The 7,534-nt window shown below is 33.2% G+C and overlaps 1 long non-coding RNA gene across 1 annotated transcript; it reads left to right on the forward strand.

Moving 5' to 3' along the window:
* Positions 1-565: 565 nt before the first annotated feature.
* LOC145312822 (uncharacterized) lies at positions 566-3,006 on the forward strand. Its single transcript, XR_013877134.1, has 4 exons — positions 566-728; positions 1,190-1,257; positions 1,751-1,851; positions 2,379-3,006. It is a non-coding gene; the product is annotated as an uncharacterized LOC145312822 (long non-coding RNA).
* The last annotated feature ends 4,528 nt before the right edge of the window (positions 3,007-7,534 follow it).

The following is a 7,534-nucleotide window of genomic DNA, read 5'->3' on the forward strand; positions in this document are numbered from 1 at the left end:
AATTTTTAAGTCTAAACATAATTTTACATAGGTTTGTTGCAAAATAGCGTAAATATGTACATCCTTAATGGACTGCCCTTCCCCTTACATTGTCTTTTAAATGTATCAATTTTTTAAAGCAAATAGGCTACGTTTTCCCCAAGGGGTTTATTTTTTTCCCCATTTTAGCAAACAATTAATTTCATTGATATTTGACAATGTAAAAAAAGTAGCCGGAACCATGGATAGAATGAATCAAAAGCTTTAAATTTATGAGTAGGGGTTGGTTTTTTGGGAGGCTTTTTTTCATTCTATGCAGTTGCAACCCTGCATAAAATGGGAGCAAGGCCTTTTTTTTACAAGCAATGCTTTTCTATGAATAGGTTCGGTCCGCCTGACTATATGGGTAATGGCTCTTTTCGTAAAGTTAGTTAAGCTAGAATTCAGAAAGCGTAGCAACTCTATAATTGTTCCCTGAAAGTCTGTATGTCCGTTAAAATATGCATCTTATTAATATATTCGCGGAAAAATTGTCTAATTTAATGTATTTATTTTTAGCAAATATTTAATTTGATTTCTGGACTAGCGTCCAGCCAGGTGGTGAACTTCTTTCTGTTCAACAGTACCTGGGGTCAGAAGGATGGGGAGGAGAAGAGGAGGTTTGTCTACTTCTGGCCGCAGGACACCAAGACTGACATAAAGCTGCACAAGCTGGGCCTCGTGGAGGGCGTGGTCAACTTTGCTAAAAGGTAAACATATTTCCAATATCCACTGGATTAGAACTAGTTTTTATCCATACAGAAGAATCATGTATAGCATCGTATTACTGACAATTTTTCGAGAATATTAAAATAGAATCATAAGATTAATACTAGGTTTATTTCATCTCCATATACATACATAAATGTTTATAATTTTCTTGTTTTTTTTTTAATTTTCTAGTTTTTTTAATTTTCTTAGTAATTAAGACCAGGGAGTTGGGGGACAATGCGCTATTTATTACGCTAGTCCCCAAAGTTTATAATAACGTTTCCTTATTTGTTAGCATAACAACTTTGGGGACTTTTATTGAATTTGGGTTAACTACCAATTGTAATCTTCAGAAGGGGTAATTTTGTGTATAATTCATCATTGGGTATTTATATCAATTTATAGGCCATTTTCTTATCCGTCAAGATCCCTGAAAAACCCTAACAACAAAAATGTTCAGAAACTGGAAGTAACAATAACAGTACAAATGGTGCTAGCGGAGATGTTATTGAGTTCTATCCAGACGAGGTAAACCAATTGTCTATGGTTGAAATTCGAAACCCTACTAAAAACAAGATTTTTTATAATAATATGGAATTTAGTAAGTAACTGGACCTTTAAGAGCCTGGGAGGGTGTCCACGTAAAACTGAAAGAAAAATTATCAATAAATTTTTAGTATACAATTTTTATTACATGCAAGTGCGTCACGAGGTAGGATAATGGATTTATTACTACTTGGATCTTTACACATCCCCTTTCCTCCCCTTTCCTCCTCCTGGATGAACAAACTGACCAATAAATTAAATTGACGACAAATTTTCCCAAGTCACTATACATATATTTTCTTTCTATATCCATTCTATTAGCATTATTTCTATTTGAATAATATTATTTACAGTATGACTTCGGAACTGATTAATATCTGATGGATTAGAACTGGTTAGCGAGGGTTTTAATATTACAATTCTTAATATCCGCGGAAAACTGTCCATAATACTATGACATAAATAACTATTACAGGTGTTGATAAGCATGTTGAAGCGAGCCTACGCCTGCACTCTGGTCTAGCAGCCTTCCTCATGGGCAGGTGTGGTGGTAATATCAGCCTATTTCTTCTCCAGGTAAGGAAAGTTTGCAGGGATCTAAAGGGATAAAACGATGGCCTATAAATAATGTACATCCCCAATGATCACAAAACTTCACTTTCTGTAGATTCCAATAAGTGGTTGAAACGTTTGAACATTCAACTTAATGAACCAACCTATCAAAATTCAAAAGTACCCTTGTTCTAAAGTTGTTGAGACAATGGTTATGAAATATATCTTTGAGTAATAAACAGCATAAATTACCCTCCTTTCTTAGAAAGTTTTACATGAAAAAATTGTACCATTTTTATTTTGATGATCGTCACATTCAATCGTAGCTTTTAAAACAATAATGAGAATGTGTGATTAAGGAATGGATAAATAGTTACTTGGATTTCATACTAGATTTTCTTGTTCTTCTAATTAAGTGACACTCGCAGCTGGCTAAAATGACGATACCTCTTATCCACCTCCTTTATCCATTGACGACATTTTTACCTTTTCATAATATTCCATACCTATTCAATAATGTAAAATAATACTAAAGATGTTTTGTATTTTAGGTTGCCGGGTCTCGAACCATTGTTGTCATCCTAACAGAGAAGAATATTAACGTGTATGGACGTTGCAGAAACACGTCATCATGTGGGACATCTGCCTTCAATTAATTATGCTAAAATATGGAAAGATGTGATATTTTGCAATCATTGAATAACCGGTTGAATAACTTTAATTATGTAAAATTTTATAACAATGCAATGCATATAAAGTGAAACTTATAAAGTATAATTTGATTAAAACTAAGATGATGATTTTACAAGCTGTAAACAAATTCCCATCCGTTGTACTCTGTGATATTATAACAAATTTTGATCATTAGGTAATAATAAAAAAAGTAATTTTGATTTTAAGGAGATTTTGTTGATAATATGCACATGCAGTTTTAGGTTAATTTTGGAGAAAACATTTCAAGTTTTTTTTAAAAAATTCATTAATAGTCATTGAGTTATTTATCACGTAGTATTATAGACAGCTTTCCACTGAAATTAAAATAAAAAATCATAAAATTAATAATTATTCAATCTGATAGTTTCACATTATAAGAATGTGATATATGAATAGTATTAAAATAATTAAATTGATGAATGATCATGTAATCCTTTAAAAATAATAAATTTTGATTTATGAAAATGTGTTCGCTATTTTAGTAAATGATAATATTTTTTTATTCATCAAAAATCTTCATCCAATGCCAAATGTTTATTTAATTTAATTATAGTGATTTTCTCGGCTCCTATTAAAGATAAAAGTCTAAATTTTTTTTACAACATTACCTTTATTGAATAGCACAATTGACTATGAAGGATCAATGGCGGTAGGACCGCTTTTTAGCTGTTTTTAGGCTATTTTTTATATTTTTCTCCAAATCTTTGGTATTTATGGTCCGATTTCCAAAGGTTTTCAGTTATAAATATAAAAATTAAATTTTCTGTCGTTTCGAGAAAACAAATATGACAGTCAGGCTGCCTTTAAGCAGGTTTTAGGCTATTTTTTTTTGTATTTTTCTCCATACCTTTGGTGTTTATGGTCCAATTTTTAAAATTTTTGTAATATCTAATATCTAAATTCTTATACAATTTTTTGTGCTTCACTACTTATGGATGTTGTCATCCTTGTTTTAAGATAAATGAGACACAGGCTTATATCCAAATTTTCGATGCATATGAACGCAGCTACATCAATTAATTATTTGGGATAAATGAGACTATGCATGATGACTGTACATCAAACTATCAGAGTTTGTCAGGTTGCATATAAGCGCAGCTATATATATCAAATATGTATTTATTTAGGATAAATGAGACACTAGCTGTACATCCAAATTTCCGATTACGAAAGGATGCATATTTTTTTATTTGTTTTTTTGATTAGAATAAAATGTCGAAAAATGTGAAGGTGACTGTTATCCCTCAAGGAAAAAGCGAAAATGCTATCAATGTTTTCTTAAAAAAAGAAATACAAGGAGAATGGATTAAAGGTTTTTTTTGTTTTCATTTCTTTTAATCTGATTTTAACATTGAATATTACCAGTCGTTTGTGCTATATAAGTACATTGTAGCTTGGGGGTTATTATGCTCTCATTATTGTCTAAACCCGGCTTTCGTGTGGCAGGTGTCCTACCTTACTCCACGTATAACCCTGTAAAATTTACTTAATTTTAATTGTAGACATCATCACGAAGGACAAGGTCATGTGGGAACATTTCAGGTTTTTAATAACTTTTTAATAGGAGAATAGTTTAAGTTGTACTCCCAGCTGCGCCCCTAGAGGCCTTAGGAGGCCCTTGACTTTTATTTGAGATATTGTTAAAAAAATTTGGGGGAGGGGTTCTTTTTTTTTTGGGGGGGGGGGGGGGGTTATTTTCTCCTGGGAGGGTAGTGGTACCCTCCTCTAAACGTTTCCAGTCGCCAGTGTCCGACAAAAAAATTCAGTATTTATTATTAAACCACTACAAAATTCCTATTAAAACTTAAATTGGATAGTCATAATTTTAGAAAAATTATTAAAACAAATTTACAGGCAGAATATTGACCAAAATGGACCAATCAGACAGAAGTAAGTTTTTGTGAGTAGCGAAGCTACTCTATAGCTCGAAATGTCTGTCCGTAAGAGACAAAGTAGGGGAAACGTGATTTTCTCGGCTCCTATGACAGAGAGAAGGCTGAAACTTTGTGACAACATGATATTTATTTTGTCCGATTGTATGTTGATCAACATACAAAATAAAAAAGGTTTTGTGTTTATTCTTTCCAAAAAAATATACTCTTGATTTTAAAGAATACTCTTTCATTCCACTTGTTCATATTCCCATCCACGATTTTTGTGCTTCGCTACTTATGGATGTTTTATTATTTTTCTTATTAAGGTATTACTCCGAAATCCTGGAAAAATTAAACAACAAACTTCCAGCAGACAAATACTTTATAAGAGATCAGGAATTTAGTGAAAAACAAATGTTCAACAGTCTATAGTTGAAACATGTAAAAAATATCTTGCTTGAAAAAACAACAAATTTCTATATTGTTTCCTGGATCATAATCGATTATTTTATCGCCTTTCTTGTCGTATTCAGCTTACTAATAGCCCCAAATTCTCACTAATTACCCGTTAACAGGTTAAAACCTTCATCAATAACCGAAGAAGAGAAGAGAACAAGGTATGAAAAATCCTTTTTTTGGAGGGGGGGGGGGGGGGGTCAATTCACATAATACCAATAATTAGGGTTTATGAAAAAAATGACAAAACCTATGCGTGGTTTTCAGCTGTAGCGGGGGGGGCAACACATAGTAAAATTGATGACGTCTCCATCTGCTCTCCCCCCCCCCCACTATCCGTTGGTTTTAACTTAATCCTGAGGGGGTGTAGTTACCCTTCCCCCCCCCCCCCCAAAAAAAAAATAGTTAAAAACCATCTCAAGACCTATCAAAAGCTACCCAGTAAAGGAGAACATTAGCGGTTTAGCGAGATCCTTTGGTACAGACAGATAAACACCCTCTTACTTTATTACAGGGTTATGGCAATTATTGATGAATCTGTTTACGTGTTAATTTGTATTTATTTAAGATTCATGGGAAAAGGGCTGAAGCCAGGAGGATGTACAACGTTACAGGCATTGACATAGTGTAGCTGGCCAAATAGTCATTACCAACTGACAAATTTTGACAAATTATATCTAAAAAAAAAATCATATGATAAAGTGGGAGGTAGATTGTGCTAAAATTCCGTAAAGGTGTGAGTTTTAAGGCTTAAAAGCATTAGTAGAACAATAAAATTTATGTTAACTTACAAAAAAAAAAATTGTCTATAGTTCTTTTCAATACAGAATACACATATTTTGTAAATATTATTGTTGGAAAAATAATCAAATGCCTTAAAATGGCCATCCTATGTCGTCGGGTTCAGGCAACGGTCTTTATGAACCACCAGAAGCGGATTCCAATGCAGTCAACTTGGATCTCTGGCTGGTTGCCTGTAAGTTTTTAAAAATATTTGAGAACGGGAGGCTAACTTTAATAAATCAACAAATTTTGACAGGAATAAATAAGTTTTACCTAGGAATAAAACACATCCATCTTTATTTCTTTTTTTAAAATTTAGGTGAGAAAGGTTTTCAGTTCAACCCATCAATTTTATAATTACTTAAAAATTTTTCATTCTCTTAGGAATCTTGCTATAATTTCTAGTATCAAAGGCTTTGCTTACATCAAACTGTAAAAAAGTGCGGTTTTTTTTGTGCAGCAACACAACTTACGGATGCTGTAATTCTTATTCTTAATAGGTCCTGGCACTCCAGCGGATACCAGACTGTTGTCTAACTTAGATTGTAATACAGACACAAACAGGTTTGTTTTTAAATGAAAAGTAATACCAATATTGAGAAAAAATTTCGAACACAAATGTATCCTATTTTCAACTAAATTTCTTTTATTTTTTTTCGAGATCCAGTGTTGTCAATAGTTTGAGATTGGCATATACATAATAATTTATAGAGTAGCTATTTCACGGGAAAACAATGAAAATTTGTGACGTAATGACTTGATTTGTCGGGAAAAATAAATACTTCATTATGCTTCAGCGAAGAAGGCATCATTGAAGCAGCCCGCAGAAGACTGGCAGAAGAACAGCAAATAGTTCCCCAGGTTGATGAGCCATTTGTTCAGATAGAGGAAGAAGAAGCGGCACCGAGGTAAGATTGTACGTCAACAATATTGTTCAAAGGCTTTGTCCCAACTTATCCCCCTCCCCCTTAATAATTCTTATCCAGTGGTGAATTGTTTAGGTACTCATACTGTTAGATTCTAATTACCCTTCTCTCCTATTTTAGGTCAACAAATGGCGGCCGTGCCAAGAGAAAGAGAAAATCGGGGACTGGCGGTAAGAAAATTAAAACTTCACTTACTAACTAGGGGCGTAGTCGCTAGTGGTCATTAAAGTAATCTGCGAGAATGTGCCATTTTTTTGCCGGATTCTTGTAAGAATCCGAATCCGGTCCAAAAATTTGACGGATTACCATCCCTATTGTTTTTGGGAAGTACTTGGGGTGAAAAAGTCAGATGTTTGTTTGTTGAAGAATACAATAAAGCTTTATTTATATATTTAGATTTGTTTAAGATCTGATCGAAATATTTGTTTATCTCATGTACATACCTCATCTTCTGCTTGGTCCTCCCTTTACGAACTACGTTTTAGGATGGGTTGGGGGGGGGGGGGGGGGGGTTAGTAATAATTGTCTGCAAGGAATATGTTGAGAAAAAAAAAATTTGGCAGGAGATTGTCTTAAATTTCTTTTTCTTGCAGAAGTTGAAGAAAGAGGGCTAGGCAAGCCAATGTTTCTAAAAATGGTTTACAAAGAGATAAAGGTAACACATTTTTATACATTTATTTATTCATGCTTGCTCAGCTTTAGGGTTAACTTTTTGGGGAATGGGGATATTCTATTTGAGATGGGATGAAATTGTGTGAATTATATAACCTAATTTTCAATATTTTAACTCATAAGGAGTAACATTTGCAAACAACAATTATAGCACAAGATTCATTTTTTCCCCTGTTGCATAGTTTTTATTTTTTTACCAAGCCCCCCCCCCCCCCTAGCAGGGACAAATTTTGTAGAATATACACCTCTGTAAATTATAAATACATTTTATTTAACTATTGA

Source organism: Acartia tonsa, chromosome 2 (assembly GCF_053477335.1).
Source record: "Acartia tonsa isolate MP-2025a chromosome 2, ASM5347733v1, whole genome shotgun sequence".
Taxonomy (NCBI): domain Eukaryota; kingdom Metazoa; phylum Arthropoda; class Copepoda; order Calanoida; family Acartiidae; genus Acartia; species Acartia tonsa.